Here is a 14,453-nt window from a genome sequence, read left to right as displayed (position 1 = left end):
GGACTAGGGACAGGAGTATAAGAACAAAGACTTCTTTCCGGGTGTTAAGTGCTAAAAAACAAAACAAAACAAAACAACAAACTTCAATTGCTTCTTACTGCAAGTGGTGGATACCAAATTCTGCAGTTGCAATCTGGCATTCCAACCCTTCATACAATGATCTCAATTGAGCCTTCGAGCAGTTTTCCACACTCTATAATCTAGCCGACTTGTCTTTTTACAGTTCCACAAAAGAGCCCAAGCACCAGCACTTTTTTCCCACTTATTTGCACATTTACTTCTCTCAGCCTGGAGCAGCCTTCTTCCCCATTATTATTTTTCAAAAAACAGGTTAAATGCTCCTACCTCTACAGTGAAGTCTACTAAAATGCCTTCATCAGAATTAATTTATGTCATTTTTCCTCCCTTGACCAGTGTGCCGTTTTAAACTAATCTATGCATACATCTTTCTCTCCCATTGCCCTGTGCACTAAAAGGAGGCGGGTGCCATGTCTCATTCATCTTTGTAATTCCCAAAGGGGCTTTTACAATAATGGGCAGCACCTAGGAGGTACTCTGTGAATGCTGTTTGAATTAAATTAAATTAAAATGGTTGAGAAGGCATTTTCATTCTTCATGATCTTTGGGCACTTCCCTGAAAAGCCCTCTATTTAAAGGATTTAACCTTTTGGCAGAAGATGTTCATGTTCTTTTTTTCAACTCGGAAGAAGGGGTTTTTTAACAGAAATAAAAGCCAAAAAAACTCTGTTTGGCCACTTAAAAATTATGTAGAAATAAAGTATTATCATTCTTTGTTTCAGGGCTTCTCAGATGCTTTAAAAATTGTTTTGAAACCAAAAGTCAGAAACGGTTTAAAATTCCTGTCTGAGTGGACAGAGAATAATAAATGAATTTAAGATGACTTCAAAAAACTGGACAGAAACTAACTGTGATGTTCACACTGCCTTGTGCTTGCTGTCTACAGAGTCTTATTTATTAAATATGTTGTGTTCCCACTTTGCAGAGTTAAATAATTTACATAGAATGTAGCCCAATGAATGAAGTCACAGTTAATAAACAAAAAGAGAACAGAAAGTTATAAACTGCGTAATGGATGAGCAAATCCAAGATAAAAGAAGAGTAAAATACTTTTGCTTTCATTTACTTATGAGATAGTTTTAAATTTTCAAAGGAAAAAAATAGCTTATGTAATTATGTCTTCAAAATACTAATGCACCAGGAGGCCCTATCAGAGTTATGAATGTATCTATGAGAGACATAAGGAAACAATGACTGCCTTAAAGTCACACAGTCAGCTAATGAGAGACAGGTTCGAATCCACATCTCCTGACCATTAGTCCTCCACCTGTCTCAATAGTGTCAGGTCATGATGCCTCCAACAAAGCATCATGAATTATATTCAGGGTTACAACACAGAATGTATACACTAAAGTAAGAGATTTCCAGGAAAACTATGTTTCTCATGTGTCCATTTTCACTTTTAATATTGTGTTTCCATTCAGACAAATCTCTTGACCTAAGTGACTGTGTAATCATATCTACCTCACATCAATGGTTTTCCAGAAAAATAAATATCTTAAGTTCCAACTATTCTATGACTGCACAGAAATGTCCAATTTGATGCTTGAAGCACCTGTAGATTGTAACTGGGTGGAGAGAGGAGGAGAGAGGGGAAGAAGAGAAGAAGCTGCTGATGTAGAAGTAGAAGCATTCCCTGATATTTTCTTGGTGACAGCAATAAACAACTTTTGTTTTAAACTTTATCAGCTGGACTTCTAGAAATTAGCAGAATGGTTAAGAATGGTAGGAACTGGATCAGATAGCATTGGTGTGAATTCTGGCTCTACTATTTAGTGTGACTTCAAGCAGTCTTCCCTATGAGTAAATTGGGATAAAAATAGCTGTCTTCTTTAAAGCATTGTTAGAGGGGTTAAATGATAAATGTGAAAGTACTCAGCATGGATTTTGGCACTTGATAATTCCCCATTAATTTAGCTATTATTGTTAGTGGTAGTATAGAATTATTAATTTTGCTTTTCCATGTATGATAATATGATAGAAAGGAGAAAGGGGGGTTTGGGGATGGAGATAAGTAACTAAAGAAAAGGACAAGTACTTGTGAGAAGAGACTAAAAGTGATTTGGAGACTGATTTCCACGGGACGAACACACCATAAGCTCATGATTTCACAATGATTTTATTTTCCTTGAAGGAGAAGAAAAAAGAACTATAGTAAATTTCAGGGGGATCTAGCATGACAGAGCATTTATGAAAAGAGAGGACTAAGAGTAAAAGGACCCTTTAAAAGATTTACCATTTTTATTAAAGCGTCACCATTCATTAAAGTCCCCAGTTAGGATAAATTAGCCTTGTGAAGATGTTCACATCCTCATTTTGGGAATCAGCCTTGACTGAACACTGTGGGAGTTGCTCTGTCCGGGCAGACAGAGGGCTGCCTGACCAGCTCATCTGTATCAGCTGTGAGCAGGAGTACAAATGCCATCACCACCAAGTGTTTTCTGAAGGATAAAGTGGCTTACAGTGGACTACGCAGCTCTGGTTTTCGTATATAATCTCATAGAATGAAAGGCACACACTGTCATATCCATGTACTCAAAGAAGCTAGGAAAGCCCCCGGTAGTTACATGTATTGAAAATATTTTATGACAATGTTTCTTAATAACTACTAAAACTTTGGTTGAGAGAACTGAGGTACTTCTGAAGCATATTCTCATATTCCATTTTTCTAAATACTCTTTGCTCTACCCTGGATTAAAGCAGACTTTCAGAGAAGCATGAATGTGTACTGCATCATACTGGTGAGTTATAAAGTTGCTTTTACTAACGTGCAATTTGACACTGTAATATCAGCTTATATGAAGAGACAGTATAAAAAAAGTATAAAAATGTAACTGTATGACAATGGTTACACAGATTTTGCTCATTACAGTCCACAATAACCACTTTGTGACTATCCATGGGGAAAACGTCTCTTATCATTTCCTAGTCAGTAGCAGTCGGCCTTCTGCTAAGCAACTGATCTGTTTGTTATTCTCTTATGGACACTGCGAATTGTATAATTCATCTTGTCTTCCCCTTTGCACTGGATGCTGGAAATCTTGAGGCAAATCTTTGTTTGATCTTGAAGAATATATATAAATCTTTTAAACATATTTTTGTGTTCTTTTGGCTTTATTTTACTTTTCTACCATTATATTGTCTTTAACTTATATTTCTTTTTATTAAAATTTTAGTTTACCTTGCCATATTATACGCTGACTTCAATCATATACTGTAACATAATGAATGAATTAATCAATTATTCTAATAATAAAGAAGTTATACCATGATATGTACTAGGATAAAAGGCAGAGCATATCTCAGCCTATATAAATATATAGAGTTCTAATATAACAAGAATTCTAAAAGTAAGCAGTCACTAGAATGGTTTCTGTTGCTCAAACAAGTTGGACTTAATGTCTCTTATATCCGTTAGGTCTTTTCCTCATGTTAACATAATGGCTGTGCAGCTCCACTAATTTTGCTGTTTATTAGAAAAAAAATGAAAGGAATAGGGGCAGAGGCAGGGCCAGTGGACAGCCACCTACATCTCAATGGCTATGCCTGAGTCACACTGTCACCCATACTTATAAGGGAGATCAGAAAAAATAATCTGTAACATTTACAACCTATAGAGCAGGGTCAGGTGAGTCAGTTGGGTTGGAATTAGGTATTGGATGTGAAAACATAAATTATGCTACTGGTATCAACTATGTAAATATGGCAAATTTTCGACTGTAAGTTTAAGTTCAAGTCAAATTATCTATTTTCCAATTTTCTAGGAAAACGTAGGCCTGTGTTTAAAAAACAGAAGCATTTACACAATTAGTGATTTGATTTAGGGGTTAAAAAAAAGCCTAATGAAGGAAAGCATTTTTTTTTTCTAGACAACTTAGCAGGCCCTGTGCCCCAGAAGCTTGAGCCAATTGTGAAACATGCCACTAGTGCATTAGTTCTGGATAGTTTTCCCCGCCCCCCTTTTTAGGAAGCATTTCAACCTAACACACTCACAGTTATCCAGAGTATATCATCATTTGCTTAGCCTTATTTAAGTCGGAAAAAAAATATGTGTGTGTGTGTGTGTGTGTCTGTATATATATACATGCATTGCTGAAGGTGAAAATCATAGGTCACTACCTCTTTGGCTTCTTTTTACTGCAATTCCCATGCTTTGTTTTGTAGCCATACCCTCTTGCATGAGCTAATAGGAATAACCCATGATTGTCTGTAGGAGGCACTACCAGTTGAGGTGACAATTCTAGAATTTTTTAATGGAACAAGCTCCAAGCCATGAAGTTATTCTCTTCTTCAGTTCCAAGTAACTTTAACAATTAATTCTAACAGATTTGGCAGAAGTTCCTTGAGTCCAGTCAACTGCCTAACTCCAAGGTCCCGCACAATGCATAATAGTTGTACAGGAAATCCAGGTTTCAAGGGCACGCCTTCATAGCAGCCATGTATTAGAAACAGGTGGAGTTTTTAAAACAAAAGCAAGGAGACTCTAACTCATTAAAATAAGATACAAAAATAGAATTAAATAATAAATCAACCATAGTAACAAGTATATTAACATTGTGTACTCCAAAAAGAGAAAAAAACTGATGCTGCAGTCCTTTGCTAAACGCTGGGCATAAAAGCACTTTCAATGGACAACAGAGGTGTAAGTAATTTCACTTTAAGAAGGAATTCATAGAGAATTTCCCCAAATAGGTGACTTTATTGCGCTTGATACAGGTTCAAGCAATGCTTGGGATTTTTACCTAACTGCAGTATCTGGACTCATTTATCATGGCTTAGTGGTTTAAGTAACAGTTTAATAACTGAAAACTGGTCTTACCAATGATTTTCTCTGACCTTGAACCAGGCACTCGCCTCCACAGAAGTGCTTCTCTAGCTTTCATTTTTGTTCTGTAGAATACAAATAACTCTAAAAAATCGTAGATCAAATACACAAGTAACAAAACTGGAAACATTAAATGAGTAACAATGTCTTCAGTGATATCTCAACATATTTTGGAACTCTAAATACAGATTTGTTTTGCAACCTAAATAATTTCACCTTCCCTGTAGGAAGCACAGGGACTTGAATAAAAACAAAATGAAACATTGTCTCATTTTGCTGAAGTTTCTGTCTATATCTGGAATGTCTACTATTAAAATGCCATTCTTTATTAACTTTTGGCAGCATCTGGTGAACCACTAAAATATGCTTTTGTATGGGACAAAGGGAAGATAGGAAATCTATTTCTTGATGAGCAGGCAATTCTCTTTGGTTTGTGGGAAGTATGACTTGAGATAAAAGGATTTGACTAAATGACCTTTTGAGCTCCAGTCTAATGTGTTTTACTGTTGCACTCCTTTAGCAGAGAGATCTTATCTACTAGATCCAAGTATGGAAACACACGTACTGCACATTTCCATGCACACATATACCTGTGTGTTTGCACATGAGGTAAAGGAGGTTTGAGGTGTTACAGAAAGGACAGCTGCAGAGAGACAACAGAGTGGGAAGAAAATGATGGTCAAATGCTTAAAAAATATCAAACCTGAGAAAAATAGCCTGGAAAGCAAAGAGAGTTTTTCATGAGGATCTGCCTAAGATTTCCGTGTATGTTCCTTACTAGTGGAACCAACAAATCATCACAGCATTGAAAATTCTTCCCCGCACCTCTTACAGATGAAAACCAAATACACTTGCAAAATGATATGTTCCAGCTTTAAATAAAAACGTAGACTGAAAAAAAGTAATAGCCTCCATAAAAATGGCTTCTCATCTCTCTTGCTCATTGAGAAAACATCAAAATTTCGAGAATGAGCGAAAAACACAAATCACGCATTCGTATAGAATAAAGGGTCAAAAACAATAGAAGGGTCAACTTCTTATGCTGGGGATAGTCAGATCTTATTTGCATACAACTGACTCCCTCTATGAAATATAGTTCCACCAAACCATAATTTTACTTATTCCTATTATTATAATTAATATTTATTTGATTATGTAAGTATAGGGATATGGTTGTTTTCTGTTATTGATTAATTCTAATAACAGTAATAGGTAATAGTGTAATATGTGCTAGGAACTGTTATCAGTATTTTATATTTAGTATACATAGACTCACAAAACCCTTGATGGAGGTACCATCATTATCCCTATTTTCACACATAATAATGTTTGAAGCTAATTGCCCAAAAGCATGCAATTGAGACTAATATCTGACATCAGTCAATGTGGGTCTAGAATCCCTACTCCTAACGATGATACTGAACTCCTAAGAGTGTTTTATTTTTAAATTAATTAATCTCAGCCTGAAAAGTGTAAGGACAGCATACTCCAGAAGACAAAAAAGTCATTAAATCACAACTATTTCTCTTTAAGTCTCCAACTTCATCTGAGTGAAACAACATTTTATGAAATTTTGCTAATCTTTCAAGAGCCTAATAGCAAAAGCCCGAGTGAATAATGGATCTTTGATTTCTACCCAGAACACACATGGCCATGCTGCTTTATCATGTAGCACCAGTCACTCCTTTCTACTGTCAAATATTCTGCTAACGACCATAGCTTCGTGTTCCGAAAGAGTGATGAGTTCAGGGATGTACCCTGCCCTTATAATTCCAGGACACTGAGTAACCTACAAGACAGCACTGAGCTAGGTAACAGTGCCCTGGGACTTGAGCCCCGTTTCGGTTTTGTGATGTGGAAATGATGCCAATCTATTCAAAGCCAGGGTAAATATATGAATGAGAATACAGATTTGTGGATAATTTAAAATTCCTAGAAGATACCCTGAGTAGCCAATCAATTTCTGTGTTTTCATTATGTCCAAATACGTCACATTCTCTTTGGATTCCTGGAAAACCTATTGAATCTTTCTGGGTCAATAAAATAATTGAGGAATTATTTATTTCTAGTTCTACCACTCAGTGTCAGAGGAGTAGTTTTACTTGAATTGTGGAACTTCCCACTATAAAACAATCTATTGTGGAATATGCCCTCCTTTAAGAGAAAAACCTGAGGGACAAACAAAAACCTCTGGTCTTACAATGCATTTTCAAAACCTATGAACCAAAGATCTAAATATTTCCTCCAGCAGGGATAAATCACAATCACAATAGTATAAGACAGGTACTGATGAACTGTGGGGCTCAGATAGAAGGAGCTGAAAGGGCAGCAGAGGGCAAAGGAAGAATTAAAGCTGGAGGAGAGACAGTGTGAGAGAAAGCCCAGTGAGAGATAGAAGAGTCTGAAGGGTAGTGGAGAAAGGAATGGTAGCAGAGGAATGGCACCTCTGCCCTGGTTGTTCAGCATATTTTCCCCTGATTTTGCAGGCCAGAAACAATTGCTGTGGATCTCCCTGAACCTCTGGGGCACCTGATGTCCTAGAGAGTGGAGTACTTATTCACTCCCTCTTTGCTCATTATTCTTTGGGAGTCATGGAGACTTTCCAAGGTTGAACAACAAAGAACTTCATCTCAGTCCCCATATGAATGATCACTTCCACATGTACTCTAAAGAACACACATACTTCTGATTTCTTTCAAAAATTTGATTTCTTTCAGATTTGTTTTGAATATTGTTCCCCTTTTATGATCTCAAAGCAGAATTAAGGAATTAGTGGGTTTTAGAAATTCAGTTTTCATCCAATCTATGCTAAATAATTCACCTTTTATATACAGATCCAGTATGCCCCAAACTCACTTGCTTTTAAGTGCTTGGTTTTCTGCACAAGTGATTACAGTTAGTCCTCTATCAGTCGGACACAAATGTTTGGGTTGTCACAGCTTCCAGGAATATTTTTCCTTTAGATATTCAGAAACATATAAACCTTTAAAAAAACTCTCTCATGTCTCTACAAAGTTTTAAAAATTATAATTTCTCTGCAAGTCTCTGACAACAGAAAAGACATACTGTGTTTGCACACCACAGCACTAGCCACCAGAAAAAATAATTTTGCTCTGTCCAAATCCAGTAATGGGTATCAATTACTTGGAAAACAGTTTGTAATTTAACTCACTCTTATCTCTTCAAACAGGCTATTTATAATAGAAGTCAGATGATATCCTACCAAGCTTTATGAGGAGAGTGGTTTTCTGGGTTTCTTTAAGGGAGTTGGCTTCCAAAAGATTTTTGGATTGGTTCTTAAGACTGGAAAATTTCATTATCAGCCTCATGTCCAAAGGCAAAAATCTGTAATTTTTAATGGTAAATATAAATAGTAATTATCACACACTGTTTGTAGCATGTCAAAATAAGAACATAGCATTTCCAGTTGGGAAAAAATCACATGCAAAGTAGTACAAAATTATAAAATACTTTTATAATTTTACAGTTATATTTTCATACAAAGGTGCACAGAGCACAGCAATTTACTACTATAGAGTTCTATTTATTGCTGTTATTTTATTAATACACAAAAGTCCGTATTTGTGTTTATGTGTAATATGGTCCAACTCACAGCTTTTGAAGAACAGTAATACTGTTTTAAGATCTCTAAGAGAAACTATAGAGAATAAACCAAAGATCAGGAACAACCATCTTCATTCTTCATGTTTACTCAATAATTTAACACACACTAGGCAACACAGTGACCTACTCAAATCCCTAGAGGACTTTACTGTTGTCAAAAACATAAAGAGAAGTCAACCAGCAGCCCTCAAATGCTGAATTTCCATCAATGTCCAAAACACTTGAAACGTAAGAGTTTCCCTAAAGTCTTCATTGCCAGATTTAATTAGCAAAATCAAAACCAGAAAGCAAGATTGTAAGACTATGATCATTTGATATTAAAAGCCATCACTAGATATTGTCTTATTATAAAATAGCCTTCAAATTAAAATTAATATAATAAAAGACAAATGATCTTGAAGTTTGAGCTCGAGTCATTTTATCTGCACAATCTTTAGTTTCCTCAACTGCAGAGAGACCAACAGGCCTGCCTTACTTACCTCACAAGGTTATGGAGAGGTTCAAAGGAGTTAATATATATGAAAACTGTGGGAAGTGCAAGGTGAAATATAAATGTGAAATATTATTAGAAAATACCTGTGAATCTTATGTAGGGTTTGTGAGAGGTTTTCTTTTATAATTTAGATGGACATGATGCTTATAAATTATCTAAGGTAATTTGCACATTTTAAAATAATTATTATTATTCTAATCTTTTTCAGATTTTCCACTCGGGCAAATGGAACATTACACAGGTGATATTAAAGTAGATTTTCAAGGTGTAAATGTTTTTGCCTGTACTACAAGCTGAGTCCTGTCTCCATATAGTCACCTTCAGCAGTTAGCAGGAAAAGAAATTAAATTTAGTTCTCATTTTATTAAAACAAGAAAATTAAAAAGAGAATAGTTTTGGAAAAAATTTTAATAATATTTTATAAAAAGGAGTATATTGGTAAAAATAATTTCATTGCATACAGTGATTCTCCTACATCTCTGGTCTTTTTTTTTTTTTGGAAAATATTAGGTTACCTCATGATTTACAAGTGAAAAACTGCTTAAGCAAGACACAGCATCCCCTTTAGTGAAGAGTGACCTGGGAGTTAAGAGGTTCTCTAACAAGTTACTTCACAAGTTTTCTAAAGCGGGACTGAAACACTGATTTCTTCGCTTGAATGTTTTAATTAGGGGCTGAAAACTCATCTTTCCTGACTCTCAGTTTATAACTCAGCCTTTCTGTTGAAGAATTTGTCTCCTGCAAATGAAAGACACGAATGATAAATATGTGCATGTGTCCAGAACAGACATGCGTGCTCTGCTGCCTGCCCCTGCTTGGGCCCATCTGCTCTGATGGCAAAGTGCCCATTGGCAAGCTGGTCCATCTTACTTCAGCAGAGCTGCCAGCCTTCTAAGGGTCTGTGTGTGGGTATACTGTGGTGAGAGCTAGCTTTCCGCAAGGAGCCCTTCCACCCAACATACATATGGGTCTATTTGCACTTGACCACACTTGTTGGCTCTCATATGTCATAAAACAAATGCTCCTAGCATGAATAAAAAGAGGGAAGAGCTGCACTAATATTTCAGGCATCAGTGAACATAGAACACATGCAAAACTTCCTGTAGGAAATGGCTCAGAGTGGACAAGGAGGCCACGGACAAAGGGAGGAGGAAAATGATCCATTTATCTATTATTAGTGTGAGAGGTAAGAAGCAATGTTAGCTTGAAAGTCCCAGTGTGAGCATTTTATCATCCCACATAAAAGTGCATTTCCCTCTCTCATACAGTTCTATAAAGGTCTAGAAGAGACAATACATGTACTCAGAGTATTCCCCTGTCTTTGGGGTCACTGTCGACCCAATATAGCATGCCCTCTTTATAGCCTTCTTTCAACCTAAATCTGAGAGCCCCAAAGCCAAGGACAGGATGCAAAGCCCAGGATTTTATAATAAAGAGATAACAGTGAAATATTTTAAGGACTAAACTTATCTAGGCACGGCTCAGTTCTTTATAAATATTAAAGTGCAGCTACAAAAGGCAAACAAGATCCTGAATAAAGTGACTGACAGAGATCAAGACATGCCATCTAAATTTTTAGGAATTTCACGCACAAGCATCAAAGGCACTGCTGCAGAAGAACCCAGGAGAGTGACAACTGCTATAGTTACTAATTCATTCATTCAACAAATACTTAATGAGCCTCAGCTCTGTGCCAGGTGCTAGGGATACAAAAGAGAACAAGAAACAGATAAAAATCCCTTCCCTTGTGCAGCTTACATTGTAGTGGGGGAGAAAGACAATGAACAGCCCCAATACATGTATGCTTCAATGTCAGGTAGTAAAAATGGCTGTAAGGAAAAGTAAAGCAGGAAAAGTGGATAGAGAGAGACAAGGTGCTGTATTAGGCAGAATGGTAGAGAAGGCATCACTGAGGATATGTGAACAGAGACCTGTGTGAAGTGAGAGAGAAAGGCACGGAGATCTGGAGTAAGTGTTCCAGGTAGGGGTCAGAGCAAGTGCAGTGGTCCTGAGCTGGGCAAAAGGTTGGCTTACTCAGAGAACAGCAGTGAAGCAGAGGGATGGAAGGTAAGGAATAGAGTAATATGAGATGGGGCTAGAGAGGGAGGTCCAAGCAAGGTCATCTAGGACTTACAAGTCATGTTTTGTAAGGGAACTGATGTTTAACCTAAGTGTGATGGGACATGACGAAGATTTTAGGTCAATGAATGATATTATCTCTGCTTTATACTTTTATATGATTATTCTTGGTTCATTCTGTAGGACTAGCCATGGAAACCAAAGTAGGAGCAGAGAATACAGTCATCCAGCTACCAAAATAATATAATAGTGACTTGGATTGAACGGCTCTTGGTGGAGTCAGTAATAAGTGGTGAGATTGGGATATATTTTGAGGGCACAGCTGACAGAACTTACTGATGGATTGGTTATGAAGCGTCAGGGGAAATGGGGGACAAGAATAACACCTACTCAGCATTGGATGACTGCTGGAAACATACTGAGATGAGGGAAGCCTGGAGGAGGAGCATATATCAGGAAAAGGAGTAATCAAGAGTTCTGTTTGAAATATTGAGTAAGCAGCTGTAAATAAAAGTCTATGGCTGAGACTTCTATCACCAGAAAATACAGTCCAAACACTAAAGACACATCTGTCACCTAGTGAATGCTCAATAAGTGATGGCTTTTATGTTGTGGTTGTTATTGTTACTACCAAACTGACACCATCTTTTGCCTCTAAGATGTTGCTTTATGAAGGAATTTGATATATGGGAGCAGCGGGACTCAGATAGGGTAGGAATTGTTTAAAACATCTATCAGCACATGTTCTAGTTCTGAACTAGAGAGAAAATCTGAGGAAAACTATGAAGTGTTCAAAAGCAGTAGTTACCAAGGAAGGAAATGGCAGGAGAACAACAATTAAAACTTCAAGAGGCCTGAGATAAACAATAGAGAAAGAGTTCTCAGATGTTCCAGCCTCACCTGGAAAGATTTTTTTTTTTTTTTTTTTCTTTTGAGATGGGGTTTTTGCTCTTGTTGCCCAGGCTGGAGTGCAGTGGCGAGATCTCGGCTCACTGCAACCTCTGCCTCCTGGGTTCCTCTCCTGCCTCAGTCTCCCTAGTAGCTGGGATTACAGGCACATGCCACCACGTCCAGCTATTTTTTTTTTTTTTTGTATTTTTAGTAGAGACGGGGTTTCGCCATGTTGGCCAGGCTGGTCTCGAACTCCTGACCTCAGGTGATCCACCCACTTCTGCCTCTCAAAGCGCTGGGATTACAGGCATGAGTCACTGTGTCTGGCCCTGGGAAGATTTTTAAAATGAGATGGTAAAGATCCACTTTGGATCAACTGACTCAGTCTTCAAGGATCCATCCCAGAATCTATTATTTAAAAGTGTTCCTTGGATAACTGCATGTTTGAAACCGCCACCCAAGGACACAGTCTTCTAAACTAAAATGGGAAATGTTTGTCAGCACTGGCTGTTAAGAGAGCAGGACACAAAAAGTATCATGATTGTCTTTTATATCAAGTGGGCCCACAAAGCTCATTTCTTAAATATATCAGAAGGTAGCTATCAAAAAGAGGCTTTTTCAGAAGGATGCATTGGAGGCCACAAATCACAGAAATGCCACTGTACCTCAAAGAACATTTAAGATATCAGCTTCTTCTAGAACTGTAACTACAGTCACCTATGCAAGTAAACATTATAATGTGAGTTATGGGTACTATGGTATTTCAGAAAGAATATGAAAAAGGGATGAGATAACCAAGGACTTAAACCCGGGTGTGCCTCCAGCAAATCATGTGACTTGAGAAAACTTTCTTTACCTTCTTAGATCACAGTATTCTTAACTTTAAATGGACGATCTTATTAACTTCGTGATTTACGAGAGTCCTATGTTGCCACATTGTTGCTTCAATTAAAAACTTGGGTAAAGAGGAGACTGCTTTGCTTTTAACCGTTTTCCAGTTCTGTATGAGACTTCACTTGAAAAAAGAGTTCCCTTCCTTTAAAAAAAGTAGCTTGAAATACATTATAGTAAATAATCTCAAAAGTATCTTGTAGGAACAAAGGAACTAACACGTGCCAAACCTTCATTACAGGCCAAGAATTTTAGGCTTGTCATCTCATTTGATCCTCAATGCAATCCCAAAAGCTCTAGGGCCATGAATACGCCCACTTCAGAGATGACGAAATTGTGGCTCAGGAGAGTTATTTATTTATTTGTCTAATGAAGTTTGTAATCAGAATCACTCTATTTCAGATTCATACGTGAAGTGCACCAAAGCTCACAACCTTTACATTAATCTTTAATGTTTCCTTCTAGAGTTTTATGATTTCTGTTTTTGACTTAAAACAGTACAGCCTAAATTTGTAACATCTTTCCTTAGCTCTAAGCGATTTCTGGCAATTTTCAAAAATTGTCTGCCATGAAATTCTCCCACAAGCTTTAGCTTCATATTGGAAAACTATTACTAGGACACTTCCTCCTGGATGTTTAATGGCTTTCTCAAACTCAAGAAGTTTAAAACAAAATCATTATCTTCAATCCAAACCTGTTCCTTGTTTTATCCTTTTGGATAACATCACCATCCACTCTGTTTACCTTTGACTCTTCCTTCTCACTACACCATTCCCTGCAAGGCTCTGATAAATATTCCTCAGATCTATTCACTCCTTTCTGTCTGTAAGCGCCTGCTTTAATTATCTCTCATGAAGCTACAGCAATGGCTTACACCTACTCTGCCTGCATCCACTTGTATCATTCAAGTCCGTTTCCTCTGTGCATTCTTCTATATTATAATTTAATCTGCAATTTTGAAAATATTTCTATATGTACCTCCCCAACTATACCAGGAGATATTTCCAGTGCTGCATTCTATTAATATTCCTATCTTTACTACCTAACAGTGTCTCACACATAGTCGCTTCTCACACACAATAAAAAGTTTGCCAAATTAAAAAAAAACAGTAAGAAAAAATTGAAAACATTTTTGTTGGAGCAACTGGACATTCATAGGCAAAACAATAAGCCTCAACCTAAACCTCAGACCTTATACAAAAATTAACTCCAAATAGATCATAGACTTAAATGTAAAATAATGAAACTTTTAGGGAAAAAAAGAGAAAATCTTCAGGATAGAGATTTAGGGAAAGACTTCTTAAACTTGATACCAAAAGCACAAGCCATTAAAATAAAAATGGATTCTTATCAAATGGTCCTCACCAAAATTAAAACTATTTGCTCTGTGAAAGACTTAGATAACAAGAATAAAAGACAAGATACATACTGAAAGAAACTATTTGCAAACCACAAATCCAACATATAGAATATGTAATGGACTCTCAAAACCTACCAGTAAAAAGACAAACAATCCAATTAGAAAATGGGCAAAAGATATGAAGAGATATTTCAAAAAAGGGGTTACACGGA

The 14,453-nt window shown here is 36.8% G+C and overlaps 1 protein-coding gene across 4 annotated transcripts in view; it reads right to left on the bottom strand.

Moving 5' to 3' along the window:
• DTNA (dystrobrevin, alpha) overlaps positions 1 to 14,453 on the bottom strand; it is a 396,613-nt gene that overhangs the window by 358,781 nt on the left and 23,379 nt on the right. The window lies entirely within an intron of this gene.

Source organism: Mandrillus leucophaeus, unplaced genomic scaffold (genome assembly GCF_000951045.1).
Source record: "Mandrillus leucophaeus isolate KB7577 unplaced genomic scaffold, Mleu.le_1.0 Scaffold145, whole genome shotgun sequence".
Classification (NCBI taxonomy): Eukaryota; Metazoa; Chordata; class Mammalia; order Primates; family Cercopithecidae; genus Mandrillus; species Mandrillus leucophaeus.
The sequence above is the reverse complement of the archived record's forward strand: the minus strand, read 5'-3'. Positions and strand labels throughout refer to the sequence as shown.